Source organism: Protopterus annectens, chromosome 1.part0 (genome assembly GCF_019279795.1).
Source record: "Protopterus annectens isolate FY-2018-M chromosome 1.part0, PAN1.0, whole genome shotgun sequence".
Taxonomy (NCBI): domain Eukaryota; kingdom Metazoa; phylum Chordata; order Ceratodontiformes; family Protopteridae; genus Protopterus; species Protopterus annectens.
The window spans coordinates 46,295,700-46,318,415 of record NC_056725.1 but is presented as its reverse complement, the minus strand read 5'-3'; positions in this window follow the sequence as shown (position 1 = coordinate 46,318,415).

Below are 22,716 nucleotides of genomic sequence, written 5' to 3'. Positions count from 1 at the left end.
AATGTGAATAAAGCTTAGTAAGGAGCATTTTAGAAGACTTAAATTAATCCTGAAAACAGCATTGACACCTAGGAATAAGATCCAAGCTATATAGGGGTTGGGAGGGTGGCCTAATGGTTAAAGTGTTTGTCTTACAAACACAAGATGCAGGGTCTATAAATCAATTTGCTCTTCCTGTCCTAACTTATACTTTTGGAGTGATTGACTAGCCCCAAAAAGTGTTGGCTCAGTTGGATATTAAAACAAGAAGGATGCGTCATGCTCACCAAATGATTTATAAAAATCAGTGCATACCAAGATTATATATTCCCCATTCTGAAGGAGGGATGGGCCTCCTTGAAATTGATTACATGTATAGATCTGTAATCGTGGGACTCCACACATATCTACTGACCTCACAAGATCCAAATGTGGTGAAAGTTTTGAAACATGAGGAGAATAAATCTAAGATGACTTCTCTGCTTAATTTAGCAGAAGCATATCGACGTCAAGCAGGAATGGAAATCAAACCAGAAGTGGATAAAAAAATAGGCAGCAACTGAATGTGCTAAAAAACAAAAGAAAAGAATATAAGGTGAAGGACCAGATGAGAAGGCAAGAAATGTGTAAAAAACGTAAATATAGTTGCAAGTATAGAAAACTTCTGGAAGAGCCTCATGTTGATCAAGAACGAATGCAGGTATGGTTAAGAAGAGGTGAATTTACATCAAGAAATGAAAAGTTAATATCGGCAGCCCAAGATAGTGAGCTACATACACGCTGGTTTACTAAGTCCATTGAACATGTGGGAGAATCAGACATATGTAGGTTTTGTGGAACTGAATTAGAAACAGTCACACACTTTATTGCTGGTTGCGACTCTCTAATGGCAGAGGGACTGTATACTGAAAGGCATAATAATGTGGTGAGATTGTTACACTGGAGATTGTGCAAACATTATGGTATCGAAGTGGCTGAAAAACACTGGAAACATGAGCCACACAGAAATCATAGAAAATGATGAAGTTTACATCACATGGGATCACCCAATACCAACAGTCCAAAAGATAGATGCTAGAAAACCGGATATAGTGGTCCAAGAAAAGAAGACAAAAGTAGCATTGATAATTGAAATCGCCACACCTACTGACTACAGTGTCTTGCATACAGAGACACACAAAGTCATAAAATACCTTGATCTGCAGGCAGAAATGAGAGCCATGTGGAAGAAAGATACCCAGACAGTTCCAATAGTAGTAGGAGCAACTGGTCTTATAAAAAATAATTTACAATCGTATTTAGATATGTTACCAATTCATATAACACTGTATGAATTGCAGAGGGAGTCATTACTGGGCACCTTGTGGGTGCTGGGAAGAGCACTTTTGGCTAACATCAAAGAGTGAAACAATACTAATTTCATGAACTTTAATCGTACTTTGACTTAGGAATGGGGTCCATTCCCGTCATGGTATTAGAAACCCAAAAGACTTGGAGAAATTAAAAAAAAAAAATAGGCACTGACCAGCTGAACTTTCCCAATCATCAAAATTAGCCAAGGCAAAGGACAGAACTGCAACATCTTATATGAACTTTGATCAGCTCATATACACAAAGTAATACACTCAGTCAGCTCCAGTGGTGTAGAGGAATAAAAGCCCTGACTATGAACTAAGTGACTTGAGTTAGAATAGCAGCTGTGGAGTCTGTTGGAACTGGCATGGGAGAGGACACGAATGATGAAGCTTAAGCCTGCAAACCTCTCTTTGGGGGGAGTGAAGGAGAATGTACTCCTGGGCAGACTTTGCACAGTAGGAACCCTGGTGGGATCACATGGAAATGATTGTCCATGAGGGAAGTAGGCCTAATTGATCAGGTAATGAAAAAGTGTGGTGTGTATCATAATGGCCCACTGCATGCCAACATTAATCCTTAACAGAAAAAAAATTCTCATCAGAATAATTCCACTTCTCCTGGTCATCTTTTCCCTTGCCCCACCCAGCAATTTATTTAGTGTGTTTGTTTACCGGTATGGTCCAACTGGGTCATGCAAGACCCCTTTTCAGTGGAGGCTTGGAGAAAAAAACTCCAGGAATTATAGAACATATATAAATTACAAAAATATATAAACCACAATAACAAAGGCTTATACAAATTAAAATAATGGTTGAAATACAAAGCAATAATTGACAGTTACATACATACATATAAAAAAGCTCAAAAAATTAAAATGAGCTGACATAAAGATATATGAAAAAGGAATCAAATGTAAAACTGTATAGGAATGGAATTAAATCTAATATGAAGATAATCAGAGCCAAGTCAAACAGATGCATAAAATGTGAAACAGTAACACGCATACAACTGAGTAGGAAAGAAGGTAAGCCCAAAAAAGATAGAGTGAAGATAAGAGACTAAGTAAAGTGTGAGGAAGATCGCTAAGTTAAAAGTAAGGAGTGAGTGCTTCGATGAAGAAAGGATTCAGCAGAAAATATTGGAAAGTCAGTGTGCAAAGTCAGAGGGAGAACAAGTTAATGATAATGTAGAAAAATGAAAGAGGTGCAGAGGAGTACAAATAATAATTTAGAAACAATTAGTCTGGAGAATTAACACAGGTGCAGAGACAGGAATTAAAAAGAAAATCCTTTAGTTTGTCTTTGTAGAGAGTGCAGGATGAGATCTGTCTTACTGTAGGGGGAAGAGAGTTCCCTAGTTTTGATACATAGGTGGAATTCAGAGAGTCCCCATAGCTATGATGTGATTTTTCTTTTTTTACATTAAAGGTTTGAATCTGCAGATTGTAGAAGTCTTTAGGGAGAATAACATCAAAGTAGAAAAATGAGCGAAGGACATTTGTTTGAAAAAGGTATATTGTGGCCAAGTTTTAACTGTGAAATATTAATGTAGTTTGAAAATAAATTCAAGCCAATGTAGTTTCTTGAGGATTAGGTAGTGGTGTGTTGAATTTGATTTTGTAACAAATTTAACAATTTTATTGCGGCATTGTTTCAGTATTTGTGTTAGTGAGGTGAGAAATTTAGAAGGATAGGAAAATATAGAAGGCAGGAAGCAACAGTAGATTTGTGGGACTTTGTGGTGAGAAAGTTAGTCTGTTGTTCTTCTTTCAGCTTTTCCCAGTTAGGGGTCGCCACAGCGGAACTCCGGTCTGCTAATGATTGGCAGTAGATTTTTATGGTGCCAGCCCGAAACCCAACCTTCAACGAAGGCACACCCATTCATGCATGTCTTTCGAATGCCACTCGACCGCGGGGAGGACATGCAGACTCCACAAAGAAGGCGCTCCAGCCGGGAATCGAACGGGAGAACCTCTTTCTGTGAGGTGACAACGAAGGACTAATTTACAGTGAGTTTTACTCATTACCGATTGTATATGAGTATCAAATTTAAGTTGGTCATCTAGTGACTATATGGCTATTGCCCAGGAAGAATGAACAGGTCAGTACAGTAGCCAAGGAGGTAAGCTTGAAGGACACAAAATAGTCACAGCAAAGAAAAAAAAAAGCAACCACATTAATTTTTCCACTTTTTTTGTCTTTTCCACCAAATGCAAAACAACCATCCATCTGCTTACTGCAGTTGTGCCAGTTTATCCCCTGTACTGAGTGAAAGCCATGCCCATTCATTGTCCATTTATGGAAACAGTCAGCTATTTCACATTTGTCATAATGTGTGTCATCAAGGGATTGTTGCATTTGTGGCTCCAAGTCCACTTCTGACAGTTGACATACACGCTTACTAAGTCAGAACTTGCAATACTGTACCATGAATGCATGTGCACACTTCTGTACATATGCAACAACAGTTACTACATGTGCATAACTTAACAGTGTCAAGCACATATCCACGACCTCTTGCTTTTTGCATGCTGCACACCTATTGTCCAACAGATGCTAGCATTACAATAAGCAGCCAGATGGATCCTGGATCATTTGGGCTGCAAGCAAGACTTTATTGTTCTGTGTTACAGATCTGTTTGTTGACTACATACTCAGTGGACACAGTTGTCCTTCAGGGACAACCTGTGAGCCCTATTTGTTTATTTAACTTGCTGAGTCACACAGTAAGCAAATGAAGGTGAAAGGAATCAAACACTGAACCCTGGGCACAGGAAAAGCTCATTAACAACTCAGAACTTTAGCCCTTTGCATAAACTGCAGAATCAGACATATAACCCAAAAATTACACGCCACATATACAAAGTCTTGAAGGGGGGGGTCTAAACAGCCTCAAAAATGGAAAAGTCTGTAGGCTGCAGAAAATACTTTATTAAAGAGGTTAGTTATTTTTAAACAGTGAGAAAGAAAGTGCAGAATTATGAAAACAGCCTGATGATTGTTAAGATTAGGATTCACCAATGATGTGCAGCAGCAATCCTCACCCATTCATGACATATACATCAACACAAACTTCATTTGCTGCCACCCTCTCAGAGAACAAACTCATTCATGCCTATAGCACATCTTTTTATATACTCCCCTTTAATACACAATGCCCCTTCAGATATCCTGACTTTTTCTGTGGCTGGCCGTCTTAACTAAGTGACTCACAGATTAATAACGGACACCACTGGAAAAAGTAGTACAAATAACAAAATGAAAATACTACTGTTAATCTAGGATGTGATGCAGTGGAGATACTAATTACGGTTTTGTCACTTTTTATTCCTACTTTCTTATTTATGTTAATATTTTCGTAACTAAGATAACTACATTATTGATGTACATGGTGTGAATTGTCATGATGGGAGACAAAAAACACATTGCCACAGTCTATGCATGGTGCAGTCTTAGTGACATTAGTTGTTTGTTAGCGTTAGCATTTATGAAGATGTATAATGCTTATATATGTAAATTAATATTTCCAAAACGTGGTAATTTAGGAATCATTGCATGGAATCAGGTGAAACTTTGGGTGATGTTAAAAAAAATTGCCATTGATATTTGCACTTTCTTTAAGACCCGCGGTAGTGGTGCTGCGGTAGCGTTGTCACCTCACAGTAAGACGCTGTCCGGTTCAATTCTCAGCTAGAGCATCTTCTGCGTGGAGACATGCGTGAATGGGCGTACATTCGTTAAAGGTTGTGAGTCAGGGCTGGTAACTCGGCACATAAAAATCAACTACCAATCATTAGCGGACAGCAGTTCCGCTGTGGTGACCCCTAACCGGGAAAAGCCGAAAGACACAATAACAATTTGCACTTTCTTTAAGTTGTATACCCTGATACATAGCAGATGTTACTTATACTGTTAATTATACAAATAAACAATTTTAATATTTCCATAAATATCTCAATACAAGAGCACCTAGGCATTTTGCCTAAACTCAAATCTGTATGATGTATGTATTGCCTAGGATGAACAGTTTCCATGATATGAAAAGTTATTTAAAAAATATTAAAAAATAATAATTCAGTGTTTGTGCGTATTATAATGTATTGCAGTATGGATGTGAAGATTGTGAATGCACTATTACCACTGTATAGAAGACTTTTTTTACCGAAACCATTGCTGTTCGTACCTTTTAAAAAAGGAAGTTATGTACTAACCATAACGTTGCACGTGTGTTGTCCATCTTCACCTTCATTCTTACTAGGTTGGTTTTGGATCCGATCCTCAGATCCTCAGATCCTTCTCGGCCTTTATTTTCAAACTTTAGGCCCTCTGCCAGCTCGTGGCTAAATCCCTATCCCAGCATACATTAGAACCATCCTCAGATCTTGTTTGCCCTAATATATATATATATATATATATATATATATATATATACACACACACACACACACACACACACACACACACACACACACACACACACACACACACATCCTTTGGCGATATCCTTAAAATTCTGAAACAGAGAGGTGACTGTCAGCCCTCTAATCTGACCCCTGAGGAATCTGTGTTCCTGCAGGCCTTTCGCGCCCGGCCCTCTACCTCCTGGGTTACCCCACCTGCCAATGAGCTTGTCAAGTTCATCGTGCAGCATGCTTGGAAGACCCCTGATACTGTTGAAGCTATTTCCTGGAGGCCAGATAAGACCTTGTCCCCTCCTGCTTCAGATCCCCATTGGTCCAAAGGTCTTCCTGTAGATGCATTGATGGTGGCAGCCGCAACAAAAAAGGATCTGGCAGAAGAAGAAAGCCAGACTCTCCAGCCACCTAACAGAGAGTCCCGGGCCCTGGACATAATAGGGAAGCGCACCTTTGCTTCAGTGACCTTTGCTATCTGGTCCCTGAATTATATGGCACATTTTACCAGGCTTCAAAGGGATGATGAGGTCCGTGACAAAGTGGCCTCTCAGCTTTCCACCATTGAGTCTATATCTAACTCCTCTATGCGATTGATATCTCACACATCAGAAGGAGCAGCTAGAGCGGCGGGTTCAGCTGCGGTCTTGTGACGACACACCAGGATGCGCTTGTGCAACTTCGCAGAACCTTTTAAGTCTTCCTTTCTTAATGCCCCCATTGAGCCCTCCTCATTGTTTGGGCCCAAAGTTAAAAGCACACTGGCCAGATGTGAACAAGACGGTAAGACCCTTTCTGCCGTAAGTGTCCGTTATTCTTCCCCTCAACGTGCTTTCTCCCGAAACCAAAAGAGTGGGAAGATATGGTTCAAGAAATCTCAGGATCCTTTCTGTGACACACAGGCCAAGTTCTCCCCCAAAGGCAGAGGGGGAAACTCACAGGGAAGACGCTCCTTTCGGGGCAGAGGGGAACCACATAACCAGGGTTCCAGGGATTCTTTCCCTGGTCAATCCTACCAGCGCTCCTGAAGAGTGGCCCAACTCCTTTCCTCTGGAGGTGGTTGGGGGACGTTTCTCCTTGTACCCTTCTGCCTGGCTAACCATCACCACCAATTCTTGGGTACAAAGGATCATAACCAGAGGTTATCATATCCCCTTTGATCTTTGTCCTGTCCCTTCAAACAATCTTCCCGACGTTCCACCCAGTCAAAGGGAAGAAGCAGCACTAGAGATAGAAAAGCTACTAAGAAAAAGAGTCACCCAAATAGTCCCTCCAGACCAGATAGGATCCGGATTCTACTCAAGACTATTTTTGGTGCCAAAGAAAACTGGGGACTGGAGACCAATTTTGGATCTCAGTGTACTGAACAAGTTTGTGAGAGTACAAAAATTCCGGATGGTCACTATACAGTCTATCCTCCCACTTTTGGAAAAAGGCGATTGGATGTGCTCTGTAGATCTTCAAGATGCGTACTACCACATAAAGGTGGACAGGCCATCAAGAAGATTTCTGCACTTTCGTGCGGGAGCCAGTCACTACCAGTTCAGAGTACTGCCCTTCGGACTCTCTCCAGCCCCAGAGTGTTCACAAAGTACATGGCAGTTGTCACAGCTCACTTGCGACTTCAAGGATTCCAGGTGTTTCCATACCTAGACGACTGGCTCATTTCCGCCACACCAGACATCTACTAGAAAAAGCCCTGGCATACTCTCTCCTCGCCGCTCAAAGGCTGGGCATAACCATAAACTGGCAGAAATCCAATCTCACCCCATCTCAGTCGACAGAATTCATAGGGATTATCTTGGACACAAAAAACTGCAGAGCTGCTATTCCATAGCACAGAATTTTAAGGATAAAGCAACAACTAATTCCAATCCTTTCAAAGGAAAAATCCACGGCTCACTCGGTTCTACAGCTGTTGGGTTCCATGGCAGCCTCCATCACCATTGTTCCCCTGGCCAGGTTTCACATGAGGCTTCTACAATGGCTACTGCTCACCCAATGATATCCCTTTCAGCATCCTCTTTCAGCCATGATTCTTGTAACCCACAGGTGCAAACAGGATTTAAATTGGTGGATGACACACAATCTCTCACAATGGTCTCGCCCCTTTTCCCCCAGCAACCCAAGGCCACAGTGACCACGGACACCTCCCTGATGGGGTGGGGGGGGCTATGTCAGGGACAGACAGTCCAAGGCACTTGGTCCCAACTGGAGGCCCATCTGCATATAAATGTTCTAGAGCTGCGGGCGGTGCTTATGGCATTGCAAGCATTCCATCCCCTGCTGCCGTCTGGGACAATTGCGATTCAATCAGACAACATGGCGGTGGTCTGGTACATCAACAAGCAAGGTGGAACCAAATCTTACCCCCTTTGTTGACAGGCCATGAGGATATGGCAATGGGCGATGGCTACGAACCGTTTTCTTCTAGCAATGCACATTCCCGGGAGTTCCAACGTGATAGCAGACAGACTCGGCAGGTACATTCTGCAACCTCACGAGTGGTCCCCGAATCCCTCGAAAGCGGCGGAGATCTTCTACTGCTGGGGCCATCCTTGCTGCAACCTCTTTGCATCTTTGACCAACTACAAATGCAGCAACTACTTCACCCTGATTCCCTCTCCGGGACAGTCACCCAGGGACACTCTAGTCCACGATTGGCCCTCAGGTCTTCTCTACGCATTTCCGCCGTTTCCTCTTATTCCCCAGTTTCTGAAGAAAGCCCGGTGGTTGAAGAGCAAGGTAATCCTCATAGCACCATATTGGCCATGACAGATTTGGTTCCCATTCCTTTGGCCTCACCTACTAGATCGACCATGGATTCTCCATCCAATCCCAGAGTTGATCTCACACCCACAGAACCTGATTCATCCCAATCTGAACAGCCTAAAGCTAATGGCTTGTCTACTCCAATTCCCTTGATTGCCAGGCAGAATGATCTTTCTTTACCAGTACGTGATATTCTCATTGCTTTTCATAAGTCTTCCACTAGAATTACTTATCTGAGCAAGAGGAAAAGATTTACCTGTTGGCTGAAAGATAAACAAGTAGACCCCTTTTCAGCACCAATGTCGGTAATACTAGACTATCTGGCTGACCTGTTTCAATCGGGTCTATCAACCTCTACCATTAGAGTTCATTTGGCTGCAATTTCTAATTTTTATGAGGGTGTCCAGGATTCCTCTCTTATGTCCCATAAATTGGGCAAGACCTTCATAAAAGGTGTGAATCATCTGAAGCCACCTTTTAGAGAACCTATTCAACCATGGGATTCATCATTAGTTCTACAAGCTCTGACAATGGCACCTTTGAACTAGCCTCTTCTTGCGACCTCAAGTATTTGTCATGGAAAACCTTGTTTTTGGTCGCTATTACTTCTGCCAGACATATTTCTGAACTTCAAGCTTTATGTATCAAGACTCCATACTTGATTTTTCATAGAGATAGAGTGTCTCTGAGAACTAATCCGTCATTTCTGTCTAAAGTGATCTCTGAAATGTCCATTAATCAAGCCATTGAATTGCCAGTTTTCTTTCCCAATCATTCAAACAGAGGAGAATATTGCCTACATACCCTAGATATACACAGGCAAATCCATTTTTACTTAAACAGGACTAAACCCTTTCGGAAATCTGACCAGTTATTTTTGGCCTTTTCTGGATCTAGATTAGGATCGGCTGTTGCTAAGGTCACATTAGCTAGATGGTTAAAGGATTGTCTGACCTTTATTTACACACAACGTAATATCTTGTTGCCTACTATCATGAAAGCTCATTCAACAAGGTCGGTGACAACTTCTGCTGCCTTCCATGCCAGAGCTTCTTTACATAACATCTGTGCAGCTGCAACTTGGGCTACGCCTCATACCTTCATCAATCATTACAAATTGGATTTGGCCTCCAGAGGAAGAGCATTTTTCGGTTCTATGGTGCTCAGGAATGTCCTTTCATGAGAGCCTCCCAGGAGTAGAGGAAGCTGGGGACTCTGTCCCATGCGTAAAGAATGAACGAGGGTTAACAATATCAGATAAAGAATTTATGTCTTACCATAACGTTCCATCTGTATTGTTGCTCCTCGTTCAGTCATTACAATCCTCCCTCCTTCCCCCTCCTGTGGTTTCTAGTAGATCTCACCATCCAATTCTCTTAGGTTATTTGACCAGAGGTAGCCTCTACCTTCTTTAACTTGTAAACTCAATCTGAGGTAACAGGGAGAGGGGAATTCTGGGTAAGAGTTTAGCTCAAGAGTTTGAAGCTGATGCAAGCTTGGAAAATGGCCGGCTCAGTTCCGAGCTCGGAACCGATACCCATGTGTAATGACTGAATGAGGATTAGCAATACAGATGGAACGTTATGGTAAGACATAACTTCTTTTTATTCCTTGTTTTCATAGTTTGGGAAAAAAACTGGTAATTATATACTTTGGTTTAAATTGGTCTCTGAAGCCACCTTAGGTAAAAAGGAGGGGTTTGTTCACAAGGACACCTGCTCTCTGTGGAAAGCAAATATGGGGGCATTATGAACAATGCTTGCAACTCTGACACCCTTCTAGCAGAGGTAATTGCTATCAAGAAAATGGTTTTCTAAGTCAAAAATTTTAATTTGCAAGATGCTGCTGGTTCAAAGGGAGGAAAAACTATGTGTGAAAGAACAAAATTGAGATCCCATGGTGCTGGAAGGTCTCTGATAGGTAGTCTTAATAACACAGAATGCTTAAGAAAAGCTTTGCATAGTTTGAGAGACATTACATTGGAGCGAGACTCTCCCAAATGAAAGTTTGCGATTGCTGCTAACTGAACCCTAATAGTAGCTGCTAGGAAGTCCAAAATTAAACTGACATGAGCAGAAAAAGGGTCTACATGGTTATTGGTAGCCCATAGGCAGAATCATTTCCATTTACTTTTATAAATCTTCCTTGTTGAAGCCTTATGTGAAGAAATTAGAATGTGTTTAACTCGAGTGGAAAGGGTTGGAAACCTGGCTATCGTTGGAACTGGAGCAGAAAGTCGTCTAAGTATGGAAACACCCAGAATACTAGACATCTCAAGTGAGCCACTACTACTGCCATGCTGTCAGTTTAAGGGTCTGAAGGGATGGGTGGGGCATTCCTGATGCATGAGTCAGGAGGTCTGGAACTGGGTCCAGAATCCATGGCTCCTCCTGAAGTGGAGACCACAGGAAGGGGAACCAGAATTGGTGAGGCCAGTATGGAGCAATGAGTAAGTCCCTTCCCAGACAACTGGCTTTCTGAAGGACTTTGGGAATTAGTGGAAAAGGGGAAAGGCATAGAGGAGGCTTGGGGGCCAATTGTGAATAAGTGCATCCCTTGGTGACTCTTCTGGGGGGAGATGAGGGCAAAGAAGCTGTTGCTTTTGGCATTCATAGATGCTGAAAAGAGGTTGCAACAAGGCTAGCCCATTATTGGAAAATTATTTCTGCTACTTTCTGTTTCAGAGACCACTCGTGAGGCATCAGAATTGCTCTTCTGAGTCTGTCCACTATTATGTTGGATTTCCCCAGGATGTGCGTTGCTATCAGAAAACATTGGGAGGAGGTTGCCCATTTCCATACTCTCAGGGCCTCTCGACAAGTGGGGTAAGATCTGATTCCTCCTTGTTTGTTTATATACCATACAACTGCCATGTTGTCTGTCTGGATTGCAATGGTTCCAAGAAAAAAAGAGTCCTGGAGTGCTTGCAGCACTAAAAGCACCGCTCTCATCTCTAGGACATTGATGTGCAAGTGGGTTTCATGATCCTGCCACGTGCCTTGGACTGTCTTTCCCAGATAATGCCCCCCCCATCTGACAGGCGTCCATGGTCACTGTGGCCACTGGTTGGGAGGGAACAAAAGGTTGACCTACAGTTACTTGAGAGGAGTGTAGCCATCATTGAAGATCCTTCCTGCAAGTTTCTGTGATCATTATTTTGTGAGACATTGGCAGCTCCTGCATCGACCACTGAGTGGATAACAGCCACTGATGAATCCTCATATGTAAACATGCTAGGGGAACCAAAACTATCACTGCCACCATGATCCCTAGAGCTTTGAGAACCATCCTCACTTTGGCTTGCTTCCTTCTTAAGAGATATCTCACATGGTACCTTAGGAATTGCATCCTTTCTGGTGGAAGTTTCGCTGTTACTTGTGTTGAATCTAATTCTGCCCCTATAAATACTACACGCTGAGAAGGCACTAAGGCAGATTTTTCGTAGTTTATGGAAATTCCTAGGCTGGAGAAGAGTTGTAAGGTAGCATCCCTGGCCTTGACTAGAAGATGCCTGGTCATGGAGGTTAAGAGAAAGTCGTCTAAGTATGGAAACACCCAGAATACTAGACATCTCAAGTGAGCCACTACTACTGCCATGCATTTGGTGAAAACTCTGGGGGCTGTAGTGAGGCCAAAGGCAGAGATCAAAATTGGTAGTGACTGTCTCCCAGCCAAAAGCGCAGGTGTCTCCTGGATCGCCTGTCCATTTTTACGTGGTAGTACGCAGCCTGGAGAGCTATAGAGCACATCCAATCATCTTTTCCCAGGAATGTGAGTATCACCATCTGGAACTTGGTCTGTTTTACTGATTTATTTAGAACACTGACATCCAGAACTGGTCTCCAGTCCACAGTTTTCTTTGGAACTAAAATGAATCTTGAGTAAGTTCCGGATCCTACTTAGTCTGTGGGGACTTGTTAGATGACTCTTTTGTCTAGCAACTTTTGCATTTCTAGAGTTGCCTGTTCCTTTTGACTGGGTGGAATGTTTGGAACTTTTTTTATCTTTGAGACGGGAAGGGAAAAATGGGATGGTGTAACTCCTGGATATGATGCTTTGTACCCATATGTCTTTTGTTACTTGTCACCAGGCTTCTGGATACAAGGATAAGCAACCCCCGACTACCTCCAGAGCTGAACAGTCGGGTCTCCTTTCAGGAGCACTTTAAGAGCCTACCAAAGAAGGATTCTCTGTTGCCCTGATTTTGTGGACCCCCTCTGCTGTGAGGTCAGTGTCTTTCATTATTACTTCCCCTCCTGCCTCTGGGAGAAGTTTCACCACGTATCCTGAAATGATCTCTGATTTCTGGAACCACATTTTGCCACTACCTCTCTGACCTTTGGGATAAGGTCTAGTAGGCATGGAAAAACAGACTCCTACAGTAGACACAGTCTTTTGTTCCTGTTCACACCTGATGAGTGTGTCCTTTACCTTAGTTATGAACAAGGACGAGCCGTCAAATGGGGTATTTACAAAGGAAGACTTAAAGGGTTCTACGAAGTCACATAAGCACATCCAAGAATGTCTCCTTAGGGAAATTCCAGAACCCGCTGCTCTACTTTCCCCATCTGCTGCATAGGAGATGAGTCTCATGAAGGCATTGACAGCTGAATTTAAGGTAGTGAGCTGAGAAGATACTCTGTCAGCAACCCCTTCAGCTACCGAACCTTGGAGGTATCTCCTAGCTCTTTCAGGAGATCCCACTGCAGTCTCATAAAATGAGTGAGGTAGTTCAGTGATCTAAAAGAAAAAGCCTCTGAAGATAAAATTTGCTTTCCGTACCTGTCCATAGTCTGAGACTCCTTGTTCGGGGGATGGACAGAAGATGTCTCTGAAAGTTCCTTCTTAGTGGCCGCCGCCACAACGATAGCATCAATTGGGATTCCTTTCATTAGGAAAGGCTTGTCAGAGGGGGACAAAATAAATTTGTTTGACCTCCTAGGAATAGGTTCCATAGAGTCCAGAGACTCCCACTCCTTTCAAGAAACCAGGTCTATGAGCCCATCGAAAGGTGGAGACATCCAAGAGGTGGAAGGGTGAAATCCGAAAGCCTAGAGGTATATGGACTCCTCCACTGAAGGGTTATTGAAATTCCAGCCACCTCTCTGCTTTAGCATTTCCAGGTTGTCTCCAAAGGAGACATCAGGAGGTGACCGTGGGGACCCTTCAGCTTCATTGAGGTCCATATCTGAAGTGATGGAATCCTCTTGGGAGTCTAAGTACTTCCTCTTGCATAGTCTCTTCTGCAGGACCTCCTCAGAAGGGTACTCTGGGGAGGTTTTGGAAGAGTGTGGGGTGCCCTGTGGGGCATCCTGGAGCATAGGATCTCTGCATCCCTGTGGATGCAGGGGTATAGAGGCAAACACTGAAGCTTTAGAAGGAGGACTATCCGGAGAGGACTGTGGACCTGTCTGTGGAGACAGCGCCCTCCTCATTACCTCAAAAGCCCCCCCATCCCTGATTCGAGGATACATCCAAAGAAGCTGAAGGACCCCTCTTAACCAAAGATGATGGACCCGAGGCTGAGGGAGGAGCTGAACTCACCCAAGCCGAGGCCCTGAGAGATAAGGTTGGATCAGACAGCGGTCCAATCCGACTCGCCCCTCCAGACCAGACTGGAGAGTGTAGGCTGCTATATTCCTCCAGTTCCGATGCAGCCAAGGATGTCAGAGCCATGGTCAGATCCGTAGAACCTGTAGTGGGTCTCACATCCAACAGTTCTCTCAAGACCAACTCCGGAGCTTCCGACTCCAAAGCCAGGGGTTGGATTGAATCAGAGAAGGAGTTGGAGTAGAGGAGGTGGAGGTCATTGGATCCAAAGCCATGGGGGTTGGATCCAACAGTAATTTGACCAGCGCCGGTGTCTGTAAAGGCTTCCATACCACCCGATCCATGTCATCATCAGACAGGCTCCTAGAAGACTGGGTCGAGGGGGTGGGAGATTTTGTCCTTTGTAGTATCAGACATCTTAGAACAGGAAAGTTCAGTTCCAAAGTTGGAGACTGGCTCCCAAGTTCAAACTCAACCGGCACCGAGCAGGAAGATGTCGGAGCCAATGAGGATTTTTCTGATCCAATAGTCTTCAGATCCAAGGAGGATAATCTAGTTATTTTATATGTCAGATCCAAGAGGAAGGCCTTTTTCCCCGATTTGTCAGATTTAGACGAGGTAGATTTATCAGATTTAGATGAACCTAGACCTTCTTCCAGTGCCTCTGAGAAGGGGGGTTTTAGACGACCTTTCAATATCAATTTGTTTTTCCTCTCTAGGAGTGCTCTATGATTAAAAGCATGACAAATGGAGGATGACTCCTTGAGATGGGCAGCCCCAAGACAATAAACACAGACAGTGTGCTTATGGCTAAATTTATCACATTTTTTGAAGCCCATTGGTTTGGATTCCTTGCCCGAAATTTTAATTCAACTACAAGAAAACACAACAAAATAAACTTTTTTTTTTTTTTTTTAATATAAGTTGGACCCTCTAACTTAAATGGACTATGTAGGAAAACAGAACACACAGGAGAAAAACAGTGACAAAGCCCTCTAACTTAAATGGGCCCTGACCCAGAACAGATAAGACAAATACTCAGCCCTCTAACTTAAATGGGCCACATTACAATTATCTAAGTTAAATGAACTGCAATTTATTTATTATTTGACATTTGTTGACCGGGTTGGTCCAGCTGGGCTGAAGCCCTTTTTCAGTGTAGACCCGGGAAGAAAAGCTCCGCAAATACATAGCCAATACTAAGACATCTAAGCATAGTTATATAAAACATGATTTACAAAATTTAACAAAATTACAAATTAGAGAAATAATACATAAGATTGCTAAATTGCTTCTAATACATCTCAAATCTACAGACTTATTGCAGTACAGGGTAGATATTACAAAAACAGAAATGTTCCCATTGTTTAAATTTAGTTCAGCTGAGAGGTAGACATGGAAAGAATCTAGTTAGGTATAATAATTCGTGTTTATGTGTATAGTTAATTGGAGGTACAAGGTGGGTAGAGTTAGAAGAAGTAGGGGTTATACAGAGAAGTTAGGCAGAAGAGAAAGACGGAAAGGGGATACAGGTAGGGGAGGGGGGAGAGGGTTGTCCGAGTGAAGGTCAATCTGGGGGATGCTTACACTAACAGTCATATTGCTTAGGTGCTTTTTTAATGCATTTCTGAACTGATGCTTGGGTTTAATATTTTGAATGTGTAGTGGAAGTTTATTCCATTTTCCAGCTGGTGCATAGCTATAAAGGTTTTTGCCGAAGTTGATCTTTGGCTTGTATATGGTTAGGAGATGTTGTTCTGAGCTTCGGAGTGTCTTGGGTGGGGAGCAGCAGGAGATAATAGAGGAAATGCTGAGGCAGAAAGATGGTTGGTACAGTATAGAGTGTATAATCTGAAGCTGAGAGAGGAGAAGGTTATGGGGAAGCTCTAACCAGTTTAGTTTCCTGAGTGCTAGGCAATGGTGGGAAGAGTATAGGAGTTCTGCAGCAAATTTAGCTGCCTTGTTATAGGCAGATTCTAATTTAGAGAGAAGAGTGGTTTGTAAGTTGGTGAGTACTTGAGAGCTGTAGAGAAGGGTTGGTAGTAGATAGGCATGGGATAGGGCTGACTTGGCTTTGTTAGATAAAAAGTGTTTGTTCCTGCAGAGGAGTCCAAGTTTTTGGTGTGTTATCTTTATGTTACTGAGTACATGTAGGTCAAATTTTAGCTGGTTATCCATAATGACCCCAGTGGTTTGGTGCGAGTTTCTACTGTGATGGGTGTGTTGTTGTAGGAAGAGAGAGGGAGAGAAAGTAGGTTTTAGATGATACATTGATTTTGGGACAAAAAGCAAGAGTTTAGTAATATTTCTACAGAAAGGGTATTAGCAACAAACAGAGAAAAGGGTTAAAAGCCCTCTAACTTAAACAGACTACTTAACAATTCTTTAAAGTAAAACAAACTACTCCACCATGTTGTTGTTGTTTTTCTTTCGGCTTTTCCCGGTTAGGGGTCGCCACAGCAGAACTCCGGTCCGCTAATGATTGGCAGGTGCCAGCTCGATGCTCAGCCTTCAACGAAGGCACGCCCATTCATGCATGTCTTTCAAATGCCACCCAACCGCGGGGAGAACATGTAGACTCCACACAGAAGGTGTTCCAGCCGAGAATCAAACGGGAGAACCTCTTGCTGTGAGGCGACAATGCTACACTATAGAGGAAAAAAAAAAACACAAGCTGAGAAAGGGAATACAAGGCCTAACGAAAGACGACGGCCAAAGTCAAAAACAGCTCAATTATGGAAATATCCAGCTATGAGTAGACACAGTCAATTGTAAAGTTAGAAAAATATCCACAAATATTTAGAACAGACAAAGAGCAACCAAGATCTAGCAGATGAACACTATCTTGTTTAGCTGCAAACGAGATCTGAGGATGGGTCTAGTGCATGCTGTGATAGAGATTTAGCCACAAGCTGGCAGAGGGCCTCGAGCTTGAAAATAAAGGCCGAGACTGATCAGAGGATCAGATCCAAACTCAACCTAGTAAGAATGAAGAAGGGATAGGACAGCATCACATCAGCATTTACAGTTCACAAGATATTAGACTTTGGTTTACACAACTTCATTTTTCAGAAAGTGCACTGAAATGTAAGAATGTGGATTGGCGGGAAAGAGGCATGACACTCCACAGTTCAGAAGTATTAATAAGGTAAAGGGGGAGGCAGATGTCAAGTACAGTACACAGTAACCTGCAACTTCTGTCACTCTTATCCTGTCAATCACCTGTTTAACCCAACCCCTCATGATTTTATTTCATTAAAGTGACCTGCAACTCAGCGGATCTCACTTCTAAAAAGCACAAATTGATTTTGTAGTACATAGAGCACTGCGATTATTCTCCAAAATCTGGAAAAAAGATAAAAACTTTAACCACCATACCCACCCTAGCCCAAGGCTTTAACTATTATGCCAAGCCCTAAGTTGCAATTGAAATGAGTGTCATGGTACCCACCAAGGGCACCCACAGGCAAGTACAAGGGGGTGCAGTTGTACCCCTGTGGATTTTCTTAAGTTATCTGTGATGATTTGTTGAAATCAAAAAATGTACTGGCAAAAACCGTACAGTTTCCCATTACAACTTACTTTTTTTCTGTGAAACCTACATCGTTCAGAGGAGATGTTATTGGAGGTTGCAGTCACATGATGCATATGACAAGCCTCAATTCCTCCTCAAACTGCATCTCCGTCTCTGACCATTAATTGTCTGTTGTGTAGAGTTTCAATGACAGTGGGCGGCAGGTAGAGTGGTATCCCGAATGAAGATTTGTGACCAGAAAGAGCTCAGTTAAGAGATTGTTGTGTGGTGGTGTAAAATTGTATAACTGAAGGTAACCAATTACCGCCCCATAGCTATTCTCTCTCCACTCTCCAAAATACTAGAGAGATGCATACACTCTCAGGTCTCAGACTACCTCCTTACTAACAACCTCCTTTCCAATACTCAGCATGGTTTCCGACCAAACCGTAGCACCACCACTGCCTTACTCTCCTTTACTAACACTATCCTTCAGCATAAAAACAATGGCTCTCTCTCCTCTGCTACTTTCCTGGACCTTTCTAAAGCATTTGACATGGTCCCACACAAACAATTTATCTCTGTCCTCAATAACCTATCCTTCTCACAATCAGTCACCAACTGGTTTCAGAGTTACCTGTCTGACCGCCAACAATCCATTGTATGGCAGAATGACATATCTCCCCAACTACCTGTCTCCATAGGGGTTCCCCAGGATCCATCCTTTACCCCTACTCTTCTCTGTTTTCACAAATAATCTAGCCTCTGCCACCACACATGGCACACTCATACAATATGCAGATGACTCGACCATCATCTGCTCAGCCCAGTCCCTACCCAAACTGCAAAAAGTCACACAGGAAGCCTTTTCCTCTGTTGAAACTTGGTTATCCGATGCCCAATTAATACTCAACCCAAACAAAATTAAACTACTCATCTTCCAACCCACCAAACATACTCAAAACAACTCTCACTTTAACATCACAGCAAAAGACAACACCACTATATACCCAACTGAACACACCAAATTGCTAGGAGTGGAAATAGACAATAAACTAAAATTTGACATTCACATATCCATGACCATAAAAAAAGTCCACAAAAAACTAGGAGCGTTATACAGAAATAAGCATCTTCTCACCAAAGCAGCAAAGATTTCAATAGCAAATTCCCACCTTATCTCCACCCTACTTTATGCCTCTCCAATATATACCAACCTAAGGCAATGTGATCTAAACAAGCTAGAGACCTGCTACAACAAAACTGCCAAATTCGCCACAGGGGCATCCAACCATAGTCACCACTGTCTCTCACTTGCTGAACTGGGCTGGCTTGAACTCCCTCACCTCCTTCAATGGTATCAACTCTCACTCGCCCACAAACTAGTAAACCATCCACTAAATGTCCCATCCCTCCAGAATCTACTCCAACCCTATCACACCACCAGACCACTAAGATCCAGCAACAAAAATCACTTGCATATCACTAAAGCCAATAACTCTGCTGGTGAAGCACTATTCTCTTGCACCATAGCCAAATTATGGAACTCCCTCCCACCCACAATTACCTCTGTACCATCATTCACCCACTTCAAAACTTTACTAAAAGCACACCTAAAAACATGCTGGCTATGCCCTTGCAACTCCCACTCCAATATCACCCACCCCATCCAACCACTACCTTTCTTTCCACTCCACTAACTACCTTGATTATAGCAAGCTCAGATGCTCATAAGCCTAGTACTTATACAGCAGGAACTTCTTATTTTAACATTTGTTAATGTCTGTTATGTACTTCACAGATAAAGATTCTAGTTGTCTACTGATGTACTATGTTCTTCATCTGTAAATATGTTGTAAGTAATTACTATGTAAATTGTTAATCGCTATGTAATCCAATGTAACTACTGTCTGTTTATTTTAACTGTGGAGCTTTTCTCCCCGGGCCTCCGCTGAAAATGGACCTATGTCCAGTCGGACACTCCCGGTCAACAAATATAAATAAATAATAAATAACACTAATGTTAATCACAGACAGGGAGTCTGAGACGAGAAAGAAGCTCCTGAGGTTTTTTTTTTTTTTTCTGCACTGAATGGAATCTTCCCAGCTTGATGCCAAAGCATGACAGCGGCGCACTTGAGACTGAGTGTCAGAAGTGTGTGTGTGTGTGTGTGTGTGTGTGTGTGTGTGTGTGTGTGTGTGTGTGTGTGTGTGTGTGTGTGTGTGTGTGTGTGTGTGTGTGTGGGGATGAGTTTTGGGAGGTTAGGTTTTGATTTGGATATATGGATAAACTTAATCATTTGGCTTAGCTATATGAGGGCGAAAAGCTTGTAAAAGTTTTACAATAAGATCAGTCCCATTTTGCTTTGTTAAATCATACCAAATCCATGAGAAGTCATGATGTCTACAAACAGTTGACTGGTCAAAACTAAAAAAATCTACCACTAGAAGAGGCTGTAGCTTACTTTAACACTAACTTCCTAAGTATCCTTGATTCCCATACTCCAGCACGTACAATAAAATTTAGATCAAACACAGCACCATGGCTCACAAAAGAGACCAAATCTAAAATCAAAGCTTGAAACAGAGCCTGTGCCAGCTGGAGAAAAACCAAAGCCCCACTTGACCATCTAAAATATCATCAACTCAGGAATGACACAAAAAAATCTATTTTACTGGGTAAAAAAAGCTTCTACCATACTCTCCTACAAAAACACCAAAACAACCCCCAAAACTTCTGGGCAGGCTTAAATCAACTACTTCATCCAGGACATTCTACCACCCCAACCCCGGCTAGCCATACCCATAGTTCCCCAGAGACCATAGCTAGCCCTTATAATAACTTTTTCACCGAAACAATCCAATCCCTAGCAAATCACCTAACCTCCACAAACTTAAACCACACGCCTAATTTATCCACAAATCACCCCGAATTTAGCCTCCAGCCAATATCCACTAGTTCTATCAAAATTCTCCTACAAAAACTAAAACCTACCACCCTTGCTGCTGACCTCCTCCCTGCAGAGTACCTACAAATAGCTGCAGATGCCATTGCATATACCATATCTATCCTTAAAAACAGAACCTTATCCAAAAAGTCTATCCCCTCCCTCTGGAAAATATTCCATGTCATCCCACTCCATAAAGGTGGTAGCTCAATAGACATGTCCAACTATAGACCCACTGCCATTCTTTCCCCACTAGCCAAAATAATGGAGAAATGTGTACACAAGCAACTAATGCAATACCTTACACAGAATAACTTACTATCAAAGTCCCAACATGGCTTCAGGCCATACCACAGCACCACCTCAGCCCTCCTTTCCTTTACTAATGCCATAAACAATAACAGAAATGGCAATAGGCTAACCTCCACCCTCTTCCTTGGCCTATCAAAAGCCTTTGACATGGTCAACCATGAACTTCTCATTCTTTCTCTAAAATACATTTCCCTCAACACGCACACTATCCAGTGGTTCCAGTCCTACCTAACTGGTAGACAACAGGCAGTACTATGGCAGGGCAAACTCTCCAGTCAGCTACCTCTCACACTTGGTGTCCCTCAAGGCTCCATACTAGGCCCACTACTCTTCTCTATTTTTATCAACAACCTTCACACTGCTATCCCTAAAGCTACCTGTATTCAATATGCAGATGATTCCACTCTCATCTGTTCAGCCACCTCCCCATCCGAACTACAAATCTTAACCCAAAATACATTTAACACTATTGAGAACTGGCTCGCCAACCAACGCCTACTACTGAACTCCAATAAAACTAAACTTCTACTCTCCAATCCCACTAGCAGATCTGCCACACTTTCATTCTCTGTCACGTCTAACAATGGCACCACTACCTCCCCAGATCAACACACTAAACTTCTAGGGGTTATCATAGACAATAATCTCAAATTTGACCTACAGGTCAACAAAACCTTACAGACCATCAATTTCTAGGGGTTCTTATAGACTTCTAGGGGCTATCATAGACAATAATCTCAAATTTGACCTACAGGTCAACAAAACCTTACAGACCATCAAGAAGCTTGGATCACTGTATAGAAACAAGACACTCTTAACCCCACTGGCTAGGACTGAAATCGCCCAATCACACCTACTCTCTACTCTTTTATATGCCTCACCTGTACTCTCAAATCTAATAAAACCGAACTAAGTAAGCTGTCCCATACCTACAACCATATTCAATTCAATCAATTCTTAATAGCACACAAAGTTCTGTACCACCCTAATGATACCACCTCCCTTATAAATATTATTAAGCCATATAGCAACCTGAGATCCCTACGGTCAGACAAATTACTGGTCTAAACCCACAAAGCTAATAACTCAGCTGGTGAATCCCTGTTCACCAACTTTGTTGGCAAAACCTGGAATGCCTTGCCAAACTATATAACCCTACAATCCTCCAAAGGTTTCTTCAAAAAAAAATCTCAAACAACATCTCAAACTGAACTGGCTATGCCCATGTACCAACCCGGATTAAGTTATAAAACAATAGCATAATCAGTAGTTTTCATAACATCTAACTACATCACCATGCTAGGTATCCAATCTTACTTGTAATTGCGTCTGTCCATGAGAACTGTGAGTCCCTACTAGGGACTAACTGCAAGTTACAATCTTACTTGTAGTTGTCTCTGTCCATGAGAACTGTGAGTCCCTACTAGGGAACATTACTAAACCAATGTACATAAGATATATCACAACTTTGTTTTTATATATTCTAATTGTTTTCTAACCTCTTGTATAACCTTTGTATGTCTGTCCATGAGAACTGTGAGTCCCTACTAGGGAACACTTCTAAACTAATGTATATAAGGTATATTACCACTTTTTTATATATTCTAATTGTTTTCTAACTTCTTGTGTAACCTTTTGTATGTTTGACTATTTGGAGCTTTTCTCCCGGGGCTTCTGCTGAAAATGGACATGTATCCAGTCGGACTATCCCGGTAAACAAATGTAAAATAAATAAAATAATAAATAAATAAATGTATGCCAGTGATGTCTGTTTATTTTTGTATTATATGGCAGCTGAAAGACTTGGCTGTCTCGTCATCTCACACAGCTGTCAGTCTTGGCTGCACTATTCACTGATACAAATTTGGGGGGGG